Here is a 16744-nt window from a genome sequence, read left to right as displayed (position 1 = left end):
AGTAATATTCCCTTTCTTCCATCCTATCATTCCAGTTGATAAACTAATTGAGAGGGAGGAGTTTCTTTCTTCAAATATTCAAGAACAAGATGCTCAGGTACTGGTAAAACTGAATTAAAGCCACAAAGGAGTTATACCGATTTACCTGAGCTTCTGATTTTGCCTTGAAAATTTTAAAGGAACACATCCTGTTCCTGCTAGGTCTGTGATCCCAAAGTAAGAAATCTGTTTTGTCCTTAAATAGATATAAGAAGTACTGCTATAAGTGCAGACAAGCAGCCTGTTGAAAACTCCACACTCTCCAGGCCTTTGATGTGTTTAATATTTTCTTCTGCAGTCACCCTGCACCTTCTCACCTTGTTGCTTTCCATTATATTCTGAAAAGTTAATAACAGTGTCAAGACAATCATGCAGTTACTAGACAGTGTGAGTTCCTATGCCTTTCCCCTACCCTGTTTTACTTTCAGAGCAAGTGCACTGTCTTTATACATTGGAGACTCAGATTAATCTATTAGAGTCATTGTTTGGCCATGAACTGTGTTACCTGAAAGTAATTGAAACTTGGAGAAAGTTGTGGTTGTGAATACAGGAGAACATTAATGAACTGCAGCTCCTTCTCAATGCTGAAGGTCCCAGAAAAGATATTCTCATTGAGGGAAAAGCTCACACTCAGAGTAGTTTTTGGTTGCAGCTAAGATTGGTGTTTGATTAGTGTAAACAAATGGTTTAGTTAAAATGAGAAATAATTCTAATATTAACCTAAAGCTCAAACTAAATCAATTTTCAATTACAAAAATATTTAGTTCATGTGTGCATTTATCCTTTTTTAAATTTATTTATACATATATGAAAATACCAACAGAGCAAAAGAGAGACAGTTCTTACCAATTTAATTCAAAGAAGAAGAAATAAGAACTCTCATAAATATCAAGGAAAGAAGTGATCTAAATTTCAAGTAATGAGGCCACTAACATTTTGAGTTCTGGTAAACAAACAGAGAGCTATTCAGTAAATGAATTTCTATTGTATTTTAATTCACTGTGATAAAATAAGTGATCTTCATGCGATTTTCAGTAAAATTTTTTTACCAAGGTTCAAAGAAAGTCACTTTTTCTTGAGACAGAATTCTGAACTCTTGGATGCTTATCTAAATTCAGTTAAGCACTCAAAGGGTCACCTACCACAAGTTCAACCCAAAAACGTTAAAAAAAAAAAAAAAAAACCAAGGTTGATTAAATATTCAAACAGGTACAGGTCACCTGCTCTACGTGACCCTACTTGAGTGGGAAAGTAGACAAGATGACTTCTAACCTCAACCATTCTGTGATTCTATGAGAATTTTTTTAATGTTAGTACCTTAAGCTCACCCTGGTCTTTTAAAAAAGTACAATACTTTATCTTTTTTATTCAGATACCAGTATCGAAAATGAAAAATACTTCAATCCAGCTACCTGGCACCTTCACTGATGCATTAATGTGTCTCATTATTTTGAAGGTTAAGCTGGTACGTGCTTTTGTGTGCTTCTCATTTCATGTGAAAAACCTGAAATTTTCATTGTCAAAACATATATGGAGCATCAAGGTACCTACTCAATGTTGAGGGTGCAGAACTGCAAGACTGTAGAACAGTCTCAGAGTTACTGAAGGTGCTTGTTGCATCGCTTCTTTAAATGAAACTCCTTGAAGGACAGTAGCAGCTCTAGTGCCACCCTTCTCCCAACAGCCTTTCCAGATGGTGTAGCTATGCATGGATTGTGTGGGCTTGCACCCTGGCCTCTGGTAGTATTTGGCACTCATTGGTAAAAACCCACCTGGATGCATTTCTGTGTGATCTTCTCTAGGTGAACCTGCTTTAGCAGGTATGTTGGATTAGACCATCTCCAGAGATCCCTTTGAACTCCAATCATTCCGTGATTCTGTGATTCAGGACTTCAGATACCAAAGCTTCAGTGACAGGGGAATATGGGTCTAAACAAACAGCAAACCAAACTTCTATCTCCGTTTTTTTTTAGCACGTTTCAATCATTTCAGGCTGCAGCCCTGGGTTTTCTATGTCCAGAAACCTCTCATCCTGACTACACATCAAAATTGTCTTTCAAGCATGGGCAAAACCCAATTACTCATTTAGGCTCACTGTGTGTTCACAGAGTTTGAGTCCAGCTGTATTTACCAGTAGAACTGAGGAAATGTCCAAGGCACAGCAATGATGAATGCCTGAAGACTTGAACTCATATTATTCTTCATTGTAGGCCTAAATATGCCCTACCTGCATAATGAGTGGGGAGATACAGCCACAGATTAACCTCTTCAGCTGATTCTTAACATATCTTAGAGGGTCCTAAGCAGGCATGAAACAGGGTGCAGTGGGTGTTATTGACAAATGCAATATAAAAATCTTCATTGTTGTGTTGTGATATAGGCAAAGCAAGCACAGAATGGGGTTATTAAGTGTTCTTCTGCACCAGCATCAACTAGAAAATCGCGTCCTACCCCACTCTCATGTCTGCTCCTACTGACAGCATAGAGATAGACCCTGCAAGCATTGATAGGTGTACTCATTTGTCCCATTTCCGCGCAAAACTGTCTGAATTGCCTTGTATGATAACACCAGTTGCAACTGTGCACCTTTTCACTGTTAGAGAGCTGTCAAAATTAGTTAACTGAAACAAAGACAAATAAACAGAAATATTTCAGCCGTCAAAACATTAGCAACAAATATGCAAGGACCCATCATTGCAATGCATTCTCAGAGAAGCAGCGACTTCCATAGGATAATTTAGATGACACCTACCTGAACCATGCTGTTAAATGTTTTCTGGAGGTTTTGTCTATGAATTTTATTATAACTGACAGATTCTACTGTTCCTACTAAGTTCTTGTTTTACAAATTCCTTGAAACTCTAATTTATGAACAAAATGCCATTCATTCTGAGCCAGAGGAAAAGGGAGGGGAAGGATTATGGGCCCAACTCAAAAAAGCAGACACATGGAAGAATCACAAATATTTGTATTTTGTGATGAGACTGTCCTAACTTTAACTTCAATATATTTTTTTCCTGATAAAGTGTTGAAACTGTAAAAGCATGTAAATATTTATGCACAGAGTCAAATATACAAACATGCACACTACACACATGTATGGAGGCATATGTGTGTACACACAGACATACTTGAAGGGCAGGTAAGAGTGAATTGAATTATGAGGTATGAAGTCCGGCTCACCACTGCTTTATTTCAGTGTTGTGCTACTGTAATATAACTTATTTTCATGTAGCCATACCAATATAAAAGTGGGTTAATACAGAAAGTGTCTGTATGCTGCATGTTGCAGATATAGGGAAAGGCCACAGTGGTAGTAGTACTGTTCACCTCTGAGTCTGAATATATCAATCCTATGTTTTCCCTAGGAATTCAGCACTATGATTCCCATGAAAGCACTTGTGGCACTGGGGAGTACTGACAGGTAGCAGAGCAGCAGTTACTGCTAGGAGACAGGAGTCACCGCACCTCATGCTGTGATCCTGTGGTCATAGGCTGTAAACCACGAGAGCAGCAATTTCCAGTATGGTCTCTGACAAAAGACAGTTCAGGTGTTCAAGTGTGTTGATAAGAAAAAGGGATCTGCATTGCTTTCTCTATCAGCACTTTGAGGCGAGAAGCATTGCTTTAGCAGCTACAGGAGCTTCCACTTCTCTCAGTATCCCCAACCTTACACGCCTGAAAACTCCAGAGCTTAACTGCAAAGAATTTTAATCAAACTGCTTAATCCAAATAACCATTGAAGAGAAACTGCAGTAAAAGAGATTGAGAATGGCATTTCTACCAGGAAAATGAAAACAAATTTTAAAAAGAGAAACACTAGGAGTGGATAAAAAGCTTTGGACAGAACTATGTTGCGTTGACCAGCCCTCCCTGGAGGCATTTTAGCAATTCAATTAGAAGTCTTTACAGGTTTAGCAGCTCATTGTTGAAAATACACCTCCATCCTACAATGCCTGCTGTTGACACATATCTGGTTCTGTATAATCAGGATTTCTCTGTGGCTCAGAGGGCAAGAGAGCCTGAGGCTCTCACATCTGCTGAAAAGCTCTCAAGGTTTTAAAAGTGGAGCAAGGATAATCCATGGAGAGAAATGCTGAACACCAGCATCTAGTCCTGGTATGGGAGAAGAGAAGGAAAACAAGCATGCATAGGAATTAAAACTAGAGAGACTTGTCCCCAAAGGAGAAGCTGTTTCCTCAGGGCATACTGTTGAGTTTCTAGTGTAAAGAAGTTTCAGTGCTGCTTCTTTAGCCTTTGAAATGTTTTACATGGAACTGCAAGGAGGTGCGTGAGAAGGAGGCAATAGAGGAGGCTGGGGTTTGGGAAATAAGCAGTTGTCTAATCCAACCGATAGTCAATTTATAATGTTTTTACTCAAACAAATTCCCAGAGGAGAATTCAGCTTGAGTTTTGAACTATAATAAAAAAGTGTTATGAATTCAACTCTGATTTGGGTGGGGAAAGGGGCATTACTGGTCTCTTAAGTATCTGGAGTTTTTATCTATGCTGATAAAACTGACATTTCTCAAGTGGCAAAGCATTCAGAGATATGTTTTTCACATAGAGACAGCAAAAAGTGAGGCATCAGGACTTGAACTGTGAGAGTGGCAGACCTCTCTATTTCTACTTACTATTACTTTAATTTTGAATGTAACAGTTAAATGTCTCAGAAAATGAAACCTTATATTTCACCCACTTTTCAGTGGCAAGTCTGATTGAAACAGGCTCCATATTTGCAAAAATGGGATATAAGAGATGATTAATAAGAATAAGGCTTTGAATATGTCATGAAACTTAAAGTCAGAGGTATGTTGTGTGGGTAGACCTTTGCAGAGAACTGCTTATACTGCTGTTGTTAAAATTCCTCTAACCCACCCTGGGTTGCTATAACCTTCAGAAGTTCCCCTAACTTGACTGCAAATGTACAAGTTTAAACCCATTTTCCTCATGCAGTTACAGAAGAGCTTTCAGAATTCATAATTCTGAAAAGCCTTTGTATACAAGTGATTTTCTAAACAGTAATATTAAATGATACTCTGCACAGTTGACAGTAAGAGCAACTAAAACCAAACCACAAAAGCTCAGTTGTATTGACTGTTTCCAATTACACAAACAACGAAGGCAAATAGAAGGAAGGCAGACAAATACTTCTATTATGAAGTTGCGTAACCCAAGAGGATGGAAAGGTGAATGAAAGGCCAATGCTAATTTAAAAAATGAAATGACTTCTTAATGTTATTCCACTGTGCAGTTTGTTAACGTCTGAAAATGCTGTAGCAACAGTCTGCATCTGGAAGAAACCAAAAACAAAATCCTAATTACAGTTTACTCTGTGGCCAAATCCTTCAGTCACATCTGATCTGGTTTCCTCAATCTGGCATCCTCATATTTCATCACTAAAAAGCAAAAAATCCCTCTGCACTGTCTCAGGTGCCTCTGCTGGAGGGAAATACTGTGGGATATCCTTGTGCCTCACCTGGTGCCATTCATTCCCACTATTAACCACCAGCATAAACCTGCCACTTCCAAGATGAGTGGGAAGTTTTCTGCCAGCATGAAAGACTTCAGAATTTTGTACAGGCCAGATTTAGGGAGAATAAAAAAATGGGGGGAAGTGAAGAATGCTTAATTAAAATATTAAATTTCTGTCATATGCAAAAGACCAGTGTGATTAAACCAAAACCTGTGAATACATACATATGTAGCCTCTGCTGGCATCAGACACCTTATAGGGGAAATATCTATTGTTTGTTGGCACAGAAGACATGGATGGCAATTTCTTCCAAAACTCAACTTTCTATTTCATGTAGGCATGATACCCAAAAGAAGCATTTATGTCTGAATTAGCTGGCTACTCTTTCTAAAGACTTCGGTCATCAGTGCAGAGAGGTAAGCTTCTCCAGAGAAAGAATCTGAGGAAGTACCTAGTTTATGTGCTCAAAGCCACCTTGCAGAGGCTCCTCTTTCCTTTGGCTCCAGAGAAGACCATGGGAAAAACCAGCTAATTAATGTGACTTAAAGAAGGAGAAATGAATAGCCCCTCCTCCCCATTCATGTCCTTCTGCTCATATATTACTGTAGTTTCTCAGGAAACATCACCAGTGCAGGGTCAACTCAGGTTACCAAAGATGGAGAAATGCAATTAAAAGCAATAAAATCTCTGTGTCTTATTGAGTTACAGCTCATCAACTGATTAGAGGTAACTTGTTAAGCCTCAGTAACTCAATTGCTTCCAGTCATGTGTGTGTACCCTCAGAGGCAGCTTGATTCCTCTGGAGCTGGCTTCCCTTGGGCAAACATGGTCACGCTGCAAACACTGAAGCTGTGGGGAGAGACTGGCTAGTGACAGGCTCTATATGGGGATTATCAGAGAGTGGCTGAATTCTCCCTTGCTGGTTTGAAAGTAAGCATTACTCAACCTTTAGCTGGGGTCTGTGACAAAACAGCTAACTCAGCTCTGTTGTAGTATGGCAGACTGCACGCCAGCTGTTAACAAGCCTCCACACCTAGATAAGCAAGATACCAGGCACTTCAGCTGATCCACCAACAAGGATGCAAAACACAGCAAAGGTGTCTAAATCATTGCTTAATTCAAGTTAGAGAATACTCTGTGTGTGCAGGAGTTCAGCCAGGAGCAATGCCGGAGTTATACCTTGTGCTAACACTTCACTGAGAATGAGCCTTTCACAGAGATAGATTAAACTGCTGTGACATACAGCCTTTTAACACTCAAAAGAGAACACCTACAGGATTTTTAATGCACTTTAATTCACTCCATTAACTGATTCAGTTTGCCTTTGCTGGACATCTCCAGGTAGCCAAGCCTGCTGTGAGGATTAGAGCACCATGAGCTACCTGCCTATGTCAGAAAAGATGAGATGAAGCCCCCTTGAAATCTGAAAGGTGACATGTATTTTGCCACAAAACTCTCTCATCCAAATAAGACAAGGTAATTAGAACATTTCATTTCATCACTTTTGTCTTTTTGTTGTTACTGTTGTTAAAACAGATGTTCCAGTTCCACAGATGTTTACCCAGACTCAAATCCAAAATTTTTGGTTCCTATGACCAGGATGTTAGGCTCCATTTCCACATCAAAACAAGATTTTGTCCTCTGTTATTTCCCTCTGTACTAAATTAACAACAACAGCAAATAAAGACAGCACTATCATAATCTATCAAAAGTATTTTAATGAAAATGAAAACTAGACACAGTTAAGATAATGTGGTTAAGCAGGCTGTAAGGAATAATACTTGATCCAAGATTATTAAATGAAATGAAGTTAATTTCTGAGTTTATGCAGAAAAACATGATGTCTTTCTAAAAGGCACATCTCTTCAAAATGCCCCTTCCCTGGCACACTGTAGGAGTGCTTGCATGGATGTTCCCTATACCTTCAGTGAACGTTGTGACAATACTCTCTAAGATGGTCCTTCATTTTTTTTTCTGATAGAAAATAAATAGAGAATAGGTGAGGAGAGAGAAATCTAAAATTTTTTGACTGAATCTTTTCCTTAAAAATTTGAAGTATCAAGGAAACAAAAATAATTTTAAAAAATCCCACAAAATAAACAAAACCAAATAAACAAATGCCAACAAGAACCAAACAGACATTTTCCTGTGACAACAGTTATAGGATGTTTCAATTAGAACATTTCAAACATTATTTTTTAATCTAAAAAAAAAAACTCAACACTGGTATTTTAGTTGTCAGAAGTACAGTAGATATTTTTGAACATCAAACACATCAGACTTTCAAGATTAGTAATCTTCTCTTTGATGAAGAGAGTAGACATTTTTCAGTCCAGTATTCCCAAAATGAGATTGTTTTCCACTTTCTTTTATGTGAAAATAGTTAAGATGTCAAAATTTCGTCAGTGTGGGTTGAAAACAAATGACTAATATTTCCTACAGGAAGACAATTTAATTTTCCACATTTCTCTGACTAAGAAGCTACTCAGACCAATGTGTAGTTTTATAGAGTGCAAGCTTTGAAGTACCTGAATACCCTCATGTCCTATTAAGACTTGGTTGATGCCCTGTGTAAGCAAAGACTCTTCACCTCCATCCTTCAGCTCTCCTCAGAGTCCACACTCTCATAGAAAAAGCTTTCTCAAAGAGATAATAAGCCAACAGACATAACATAAAACCTCAGTATAAGGTTCGACGGATAAATAGGCTACTTCCTGAATTGGTTCCTCTTAATTATTAAATGTATTAACAACTTAAAGAAGTCAATAGGCTAAAGGGAAATGTTGAGTTGGCAAAATGAACTGAGGGCAACAATTAGGTTAGCCAAGATAGAATAGGTAGGGTTGTAAGTATTTCTAAAGAATTACATTACATACAAGGTGGCAAATATGGACAAACCTGAGACTGCCCATGTACACTAAAAGGATTTGAAATCAAGGTAACCTTTCTAGAGAAATAAAATAATAATTAAGAACCTCAAGTTAATCGGAAACAAAACACTGAAGAGGGAGGGAGTGAATAAAACAGAATGTAAAGTGTCTCATCCACAGTATATTCAGTCCTGACATCTTTGGTTGTCTTGTCTTTAAGAAAGAAAGAATAGAAATGGGAAAGTGTAAAGGCACGGAGGGAACATATCGGTATAAGAAGGAACTGAAGAGGCTAGGTGAGTTACATTAATCATGATAGTTAAAAAAAACAAATGAATTGCATAAAGAAGGCCAAATAGAGATGTCTGTTTACCTTGAGTTCAATAATACAAGATGCACTAATAGGCAGCAAATGTACAACAGGGGAAAAGAAATACAGTTTAATGCAAATAAATTAAATTAGAGCTTCTCACTGCAGGGAAATTTTATTGACACTAAAAGCTTGGCAAGATTTTTAAAAAGATTGTGTTTGTATGAAAAACATGGAGCATCCATTCCTATGTTTTCTAAATTGGTTGATTAAAGAAGACACATTGTTGCTGAATGAGGTACATGGCTGGAGACCTGGGACTTGATGCCATTATCAGTAAAGTATTTGTAAAGGTTTTAGGATGGGAAGAATTTCAATCCCCTGCCCTGCTATGACCCCGCTACTATAAATGTCAAGAGTACTTTGTTATCGACTTGAAATGGTAACAGAATAAAGCAAATTCTAGGCACTTTTTGGAAATCTCTTTAATTCTCACTCTTAGACATTCAATGGCAATCAAGACTGCAGACGAGCTATTGACCTTTTCCAGCATGAACCAAAGGCCAGCTAAATACTCCTCATCTTTATTCCTTCAATACAATCCACCTCAGCAGTATGAGGCCTCTGCTGTCTACAACACAACTGACAAGAAAGGAAATAGAATTGTTTATATGGCTTACCCCAGTTTGTTATAGCTGATTCTCTGGCACATCTCCTATTTTGACATACTGTTAGACTATAAGCCACCAGTAACAAATCAGTGCTCAAACATAAAAACAGTACTAGGTTTGTACTAGAGACAAAATAATTTGACAACCCTTATCAAGTACTGTTTTACACAACATAAATATAGTATCTGCAGAAGCAGAAATTGAGTAGTCTAATGATCAACATTCCTATTTTGCAATACGACCTATTTTATCTTGCACAGTTTCACAAGGTCTCAATCCCCAAATTACTGAAACACAGAAGAGAAAATCCCTGTGACTTTTGTAAGCTTGGATTCAGCTCCAGAAATAAATTTATGATAAAGCTGTTTTCTTTGATCAGGAAGTCAGTTTTCTGTGTTCGTTATGAATCCCAGGTGCCATTCATTTGCATCTCTAGATACTTCTACTTTATAAATATAGTTTGGTAAAGATAGAGAGAAAAACCTGGAGAACACATACTAACTAGTCTGGAGAACATCTACCCACAGAAAGTTTTGCAGTGAGTTAACCCGGTTTATAAGTATTTAGTGGTACTGTGTAGTATTAAATTTGCATAAAGCAAAGAGTTAATGAAACATGAGGCTTGTCCTAACCTCTTTTCCATAACACTTACTGTTTTCTAGGAATTATTTTCTTTTCCAAGCCTGGTCTGAAGCAAGGAAGTGCTCTCCTGAAAGCCTATGGTCTTCTGCCACTCTTCATTCATATACTTGTTTCTGTCTTGTTTCCCTTACTTCTTAACTTCTGGAAGCCCAATCTTCAGACCCGATTGAAATTTTTAATTATAAATAAATTCAAACTTGAATAAATTTCCCAAATTAAAGTGGTGAAGGAATAATGCTTTTATCTCCTGTGATATACCTCTGACAAAGTATAATGAAAATATTTTCATGCTGGCTTGCCTGGTCTGTCTGCCTTTCATGAATGATGAAGTCTATCAAGGTATTATTTTCCTCCACATTGTGTGAGGAAGGATTAAGCCACTGAAGTGTTCAATATCAGTAAATGATCTGGAAATCCATAAAAATATCAATTATTATTCAGTTAAAGATGTCTTAGTGTTCTCAGGAAGCTGGCGTTTTGTCTTTGTTCCTCTGGTAATGGAGTGTGGGGATGACTGTCTCCAGAGACAGAAAGAGCATGTACAACTAAATTGTAAGCTATGAGGCTGTGCAGAAGAGAGTGGATTTTCTCGATTACTTATTCAGATATACTCGAATAAAAATGGAAACTAAGTCAGTGCAGAAAAAGGTGCCCTACTGAGATCTCTGAAAAAAAGAAGTCCTCTGCCTGAGCTGGGGCTGGCCTGACGTAACGTCATGGGGCCATGTGCTGGGACCACATAATCTTTGAGATTTTTTGATGGAGTAACCAAAAAGAATTGTAATTAATTTGAAGGTAGCAGTGCCTGGCTGAGTGGTAGGTGGCCTTGAAACCTACTGACTGAGGAATGGAACCTTACTCGAATCCATACCTTTTTTTTTTCTTTTCTTTTTTTTCTTTTTTTTTTTTTTTTTAGCTGGTAGGACTACTAGCTTCAATGCAGCTCTGTGTATTTACAGTCAAAGACGATCTGAAACACTGAGCAGGCAGATATATCACTAACTCCTCCTTACAGCTTCTGATGTCTCAGCATCATGGCTCTGAGACCTGGTGACACAGGAACAACACTTCATATACAGCTAAGGAGGTACCACAGGCTTCAAATTTAGACTCTGCACCATTTCCAAAATCTTTTCCGTAAGTAGAAAACCAGTTTGAACTAAAACATATAAAATATTTGTATTTGGTGGGAATTGCATATAAGCCTCAACGTAAGCATAACATCTAAAAAAATAATGCTGGTGACCTTATATTGCACAACAAAATATCAGAGGACATCTTAAAATTAATTCTAACTAATTAAAAACATTACTCAGATAATGGATGATTCATATTGCTCAAGTTGCCAAACATTACCTCAAGTTATAGATTGGGCACATCCTTTTGCTACTCTTAATAATTGCAATCATGTCAGTGTAAGAAGTTTCAGTTACAAAAATGAATATATTATCCTCTCCAAACCTTCCAGCCTCACCCTCAGAGTAGGACTAAGCTAAGGTCCCTGGAGCATACAAGGGTACAGAGAGGAAGTACATTTTTTTCAAGTAATCAATATCTTTGGGAAATCTAATAGTCTAACAAAGGCTGAAAGATGAGCATATTCAGAGGTGATCTCAACATGCCTTGTGCTAGCCAAACAGTGTTAGATTGTAAGTACATAGGACTTGTCCAGTGAGTTTTTAATCCTCCCTATGTCATTGTCCAATAGCTCTTCAGATACTCTTATCAGAGAAATTAGAAGCTCGAGACAAATATCAGGATGAATAGCTGTTACTAGGAGGAAAAAAAAAAAAAAAAAAAGAGGAAAAAAAAAAAAAAAAATCTGTGTCAGACTGCTTAGAAATTGTCCTAAACTGAAATTCAGACACCGATGAGTTAAAAGACCATGTTATCTCACCCTTCACCTTGCAACCTTATATTATGAACATTTTACATATATTTGTTATGAACACACATATTAAGTCCTTTTTAAATGTTGGTGATAAACCTGTTTTGTGGTAGTGAGCTCTTCAGCTGTATGAAAACCCATCTTCTTGCACCAGATCCGTATCTGTGGAGTTTTAAATTTTTCCAGAGTTCCCCTGTTTGAGAGGGATGGGGCAAAAAAGCACCATCTGACACTGAGTGTCTTTCATATGATCACTGAATCCCCTTCTTTTTTTCTCTAAGGTAGATAGTGGCAGTCTCTGATCTCTCAGTAGGTAAACTACAAAAACCTTGTTAGAGGCAGAAGAGGTGAAAGAAACTTTGATCTGAAATGTTCAGAGAAGAATCTTCACTCAGTGTAGCCCTTATACAGCTTGGAAACAGATGCTTAGAGTACTTTGTGGTAAACGCCAGAATGAAGATTTCTTTCCCTTGTAGTTAAATTGCTGATTTATTTATTTACTCACTTACTTGTTGGACAACAGGGAGCAGTTAAGCTAACTTTTGAGGTAATGAAAACCGTAATTGAACCAGGGTATGAAAAGAGAAATGTAAGCTGTGCTTGGATCTTTGCTAGCAAGAAATGTTTTAATGACTCAACAGTAAAACAATGAGCAAGAAAGCTTCTTCTATAGTAAAAAGCAAAATTCCCTGCTGTAGTACCAGGCTTACAAGATGCAAATATTGTGGAGTTGTAGAAGTGTCTTCTTTAGGATTTGAAATTAGCTAGATGGTTTGATTTGGGATTCCAAAATATATTAACCAGAAAGGTTTATTGCCCTTTCTACAGCTGGTTATGGTTTAGTATCATTAAGTGCTAAAAATCAAGCCACTCTTTCTTCATGTCAAAAGACTGAAGAAGGCAAAGTCACTTGCTGCTGATTGAAATAGATACCAACTGAACTGCCATCACAGCTGTCATCATTGCATTCACTGGCCTTTTACTTCAGTTTGACTTGGGGTGAGAAACTGAGCAACTGCTTTTATAGAAACTTCCGCTATTATTTTCTATAGCAATGTACTTGGATATTTCTCATTTCTTTGTTCCCCCTTTCCTTGCAAAACACACAAATATACCCTTTTGCCCCCCAGATGAATGTTACCCCACTGGCAAGAGTACCTGCAAATTGACACTGCTCACTTTATTGCTGGGTAAATGCCATTTTCCTGTTCCTACCCTCAACTATGTTACCACTGCACACTGCTTAGACTATACCATAGCTTTTATTCCCCACTCTTAATCCCTCTGTTATTTCTCTGGCATCTCAAATAAACTGTGCATATCTGCCTGACATGCCAAGGCAACGCATTTGAGGAATGTCCAATTGCAGTCCTCTACTCCATCCATAGCAACAAAACAAAAAGTCAGGGTCTAAATTATGGGGGAATTCTTGAAGTTTTATGACACAGTTTACTTGCCATGAGCTGGCCACTGCTGGGTCTCTCCACCCCCAGGAAAGCTTGAGTGCATGCAGATTTGACTTGTAACCCCGCACAAGATGAATGGGCAGCACCAGGGAAATGGCACTTGCAGCTGAACATAATAAAAAGCATCTCTTGAGGGAGGCTGGATGGTCAGTTTTATTGGCATGCTGTTTACTCTGCTCCTTTCAAGGTACTTATATTTGGTTGACTGTCATTTTTTCTCCTAATGAGGTTGCAAAATAAGTCATGAAGGGGAGATGAGATGAAGATGGGAGACTGAAATGCTCCCTAGGATTAAACTGAATAACAGAGACTAAGGGGCACAGTTCATTCTTTGGTATGGTGAGGTTTCATGTTCTACATCCCCAGGCACCCAGATGAGATGCTTGGTTTGGGAGCCTAAGAGGGATAAGTGAGGAAGATTTCAGGAACCTAATTCAGAGCTCTGAAGAGCAAAATCACAGTGAAAGAACTCCTCTGTCTTCATTCATTGCATAGTTGAAGATAAGGCTGCTAACTTAGGTACAACAATTAAACATAACTGCTGTAGGTATGAAAACTCCTCCATCTTTCTTTGTTCTGCAGTAGTTAACCAGTAAACCAGTAACCATCACTAGCAAGCAGGTATTGAACTGCACACTGGCACAGCAAAGTCCTTACACCTTTGTCATGATACCATTCTGTCTGCATGGCTTTTATTTCTATCCATGGTTAAGGTCTTTTTCCTATTTTATGCCCTCTTTGACTTTAATATTTTCTCACTCTCTGTTTCTTTACTTCCTACAACTTAGTTGCATATTCGTGGAGTGGAGAATCCTGAATAGGCTCATGAAATCTCAGAAAAGGGAACTGCTTATTTCTCACACTTCACAAGGCTGAAAATATCGGTAGAGGTTGTTATAATCACTGTTACAGTCAATGCAGAAGTGACTTTAAAGCATGAAGGCATCAGGCTCAGTCCTGCTTGCCAGCAGAGATGAAATCTCTGAGCTGACATACATTACACATCCCAATTGCAAAGTCCTGCCTTGTATGTTCCTCTATCTCCAGATAAATCTGAAAGTATTTTTAAATGCAATTTGTAAAGCTTTGTATATAATTCTGACAAACAAGAAAAACAAGTCAACAGAATTACATGAGCTGACCAGATCAGGCCAGAGTTCAGAAATTTTAGATGCTTGTCAGCTGCTTTTCAACGGTCAACCCCCTACTAGACATTATTCCATTATCAATCTGTTTCCAGTTTTATCTTGGAAATTTCTCATTAGCCAATGCATACCACTGACAGTAATAGTGAACATGAGTTACCACTACTTGGATTTTTCTGAAGACAAGCATTACCATATTGCTGAAAAATATTACTCCTGTTTGTAGGCACACAAACACATCACATTGCAATTTCCTGGGACAATCCAGAATGGATCCTTTCCTGTTGACCCTGAAGTCCACCACAATGAAAAAATTTGGACTGAAATGACTGAAAATCTCTATTGTGGTGGCTTATGTCCCATGGAAATGCATGGCACCCTGCTCATTCTTTTGTATAGTATATTGTCATTGGTGTTGCCATGAAAACAGAAACTGTTCTCACTGGGGGCTCAGCTTTGCATCTCTTTCCTTTTCCTCACTGGGTTTCTGGTGCAACTGTTCCTTCTGAAGTTGCTGTTACACTGGGTCCCAATACCCAAAACAGGACAATCTGTGTAACAGCAACATGAGGCTGCTAAAAAAGTACCTGGACTAAGGCAGTTAAGCTGCTTCTTTTCAGGGGAACCTATTTCACATTCTTGGATCTCTGTGGTCAAGAAGGAATATGAATACGACACAGCTTTGGCCACTCAAACACAATAGGTTTCACAAAGCCAGAGAAGTGTTTATTGTGAGGTGAAAGAATTAGTGTTACTATCAATTGGAATATTCTTTGCAGAAAGCTTCTCAAGTTCCTATTGAATATAATCAGATATGCCAGGAAACAATAATAAGATATATATACTACTCTGGGCACCCAAACTTTGACTTCTTTAAAAGATTCAAATTGGTTACCATAACGTGCAATTTCTTGCAAGGAATGTGATAAATGTAACTCTATTTAAAACTGTGAGTGTCTCCACTTAAGATATAATTTAAAGTGGTATTTCAAGTATTTATAATGTTGTTAATGAATGAAATAATCAAAGTGTCATAAAGGAGATTTTAGACCACGAGTTTAATAAGTTTTCTAGGTAACAATCAGATATTTCTAGAATACGTAAGAAGTGAGGATAATCCGGAACAATTCTTGAGACCTTGAAAATATGTCAAATAAGTGAATAAGCATAAGAAGAATAGGATCTGTGGTAGCCATAGACTCTTCAGAGTAAAGAGTGAGGTAACCTGCTTCAAATTCTTCTGACATATCAAGTATTGGAGAATGTGAATGTTAGGCAAAATTGTAGAGGAATCTGCTGGTAGACTCCCAGCAGAGTCTGGCAGACTGCTGCGTAACAGCAGAAGAACAAGGGATGGTAAAACCCCTGCTCACACAATACCTTAAAGGCCAGAAGAGGTCAAAGAAGAAATAAGCAAGTAGTTTTCTTCTAGACATCTGTAAATTGATGTGACAAAGATCCAAGGTCAAAGTCAAATTGATGTGACAGAAGATCAAGGTCAGTGATCAGAGGAATCTGCGGAGTGATGCTGCCATGTGCTTGCAGATAACTGAGGGTTTACAGGTAACAGAATGCCCAAGATACTTGATGCCTCAGTTTACTTGTTTCAGTAACAGGTCATGTTCGAATAGCGCTGGCATCATCTGAGAGCTCTACAAATTGGGGGCCCACAAGTATCATTTTGAAAATTAGCTACCTTAGCTCACTGTGACACCACTAATGGTGGACAACTGGAGCTGGAAACACAGCACAGAGCAGTTACAAGTGACAGATTGGAGCACTTGATTATAGTGTCTTCTCCTGGGCTTGGAGAGTTCTTCAGAAAGCTTGTGTAAATGTTTGCAGAAGGAGCAGCCAAATGTAGGGGAATTAATCTGAAACCAAATAACACTAACCATTAGACAAGACATTTCTTTAACATCATCTGAGCACCACAAGCCTCCAGGTCTCAGAACTGGCATTTTAGTTTCCTGAATGTCTACAAAACTGAAGTTTGTTTCAGAAGGAAATATATTTTCTCTAAGTATAAAAAATATGATAATGAATAAAATATGCCATGTTGGGAGCAGCCCTGCAGAGTCATCAAAACCCAGAAAACTTATCTTTGCTAGTCTCCAGGGAGGATGGGGAATGACAGAATACAGAGATCCAGTGTGTAGCTTAGTAGATACAAACGATGGAACACACTGTGGTGTGCATCAGTCTTTAGAGAAGCAAATCTGTTTGGAGTATTTCAG

General features: G+C 38.2%; 1 protein-coding gene across 4 annotated transcripts in view; it reads left to right on the top strand.

The window, feature by feature from the left end:
- Positions 1-16744, top strand: part of CHRM2 (cholinergic receptor muscarinic 2) — a 108605-nt gene that overhangs the window by 53953 nt on the left and 37908 nt on the right. The window contains exon 2 of one of the 4 annotated variants that reach the window (XM_065065750.1): positions 6857-6991. The exons of the other annotated variants lie outside the window; for them this stretch is intronic. The gene's annotated coding sequence lies outside the window, so the exon portion shown is untranslated. The remainder of the gene's footprint in view (positions 1-6856; positions 6992-16744) is intronic. 4 annotated transcript variants of the gene reach the window in all.

Source organism: Columba livia, chromosome 1, assembly GCF_036013475.1.
Source record: "Columba livia isolate bColLiv1 breed racing homer chromosome 1, bColLiv1.pat.W.v2, whole genome shotgun sequence".
In the NCBI taxonomy this organism is placed as follows: Eukaryota; Metazoa; Chordata; class Aves; order Columbiformes; family Columbidae; genus Columba; species Columba livia.
Note: the sequence above shows the minus strand (reverse complement) of the source record. Positions and strands in the feature narration are given on the sequence as shown.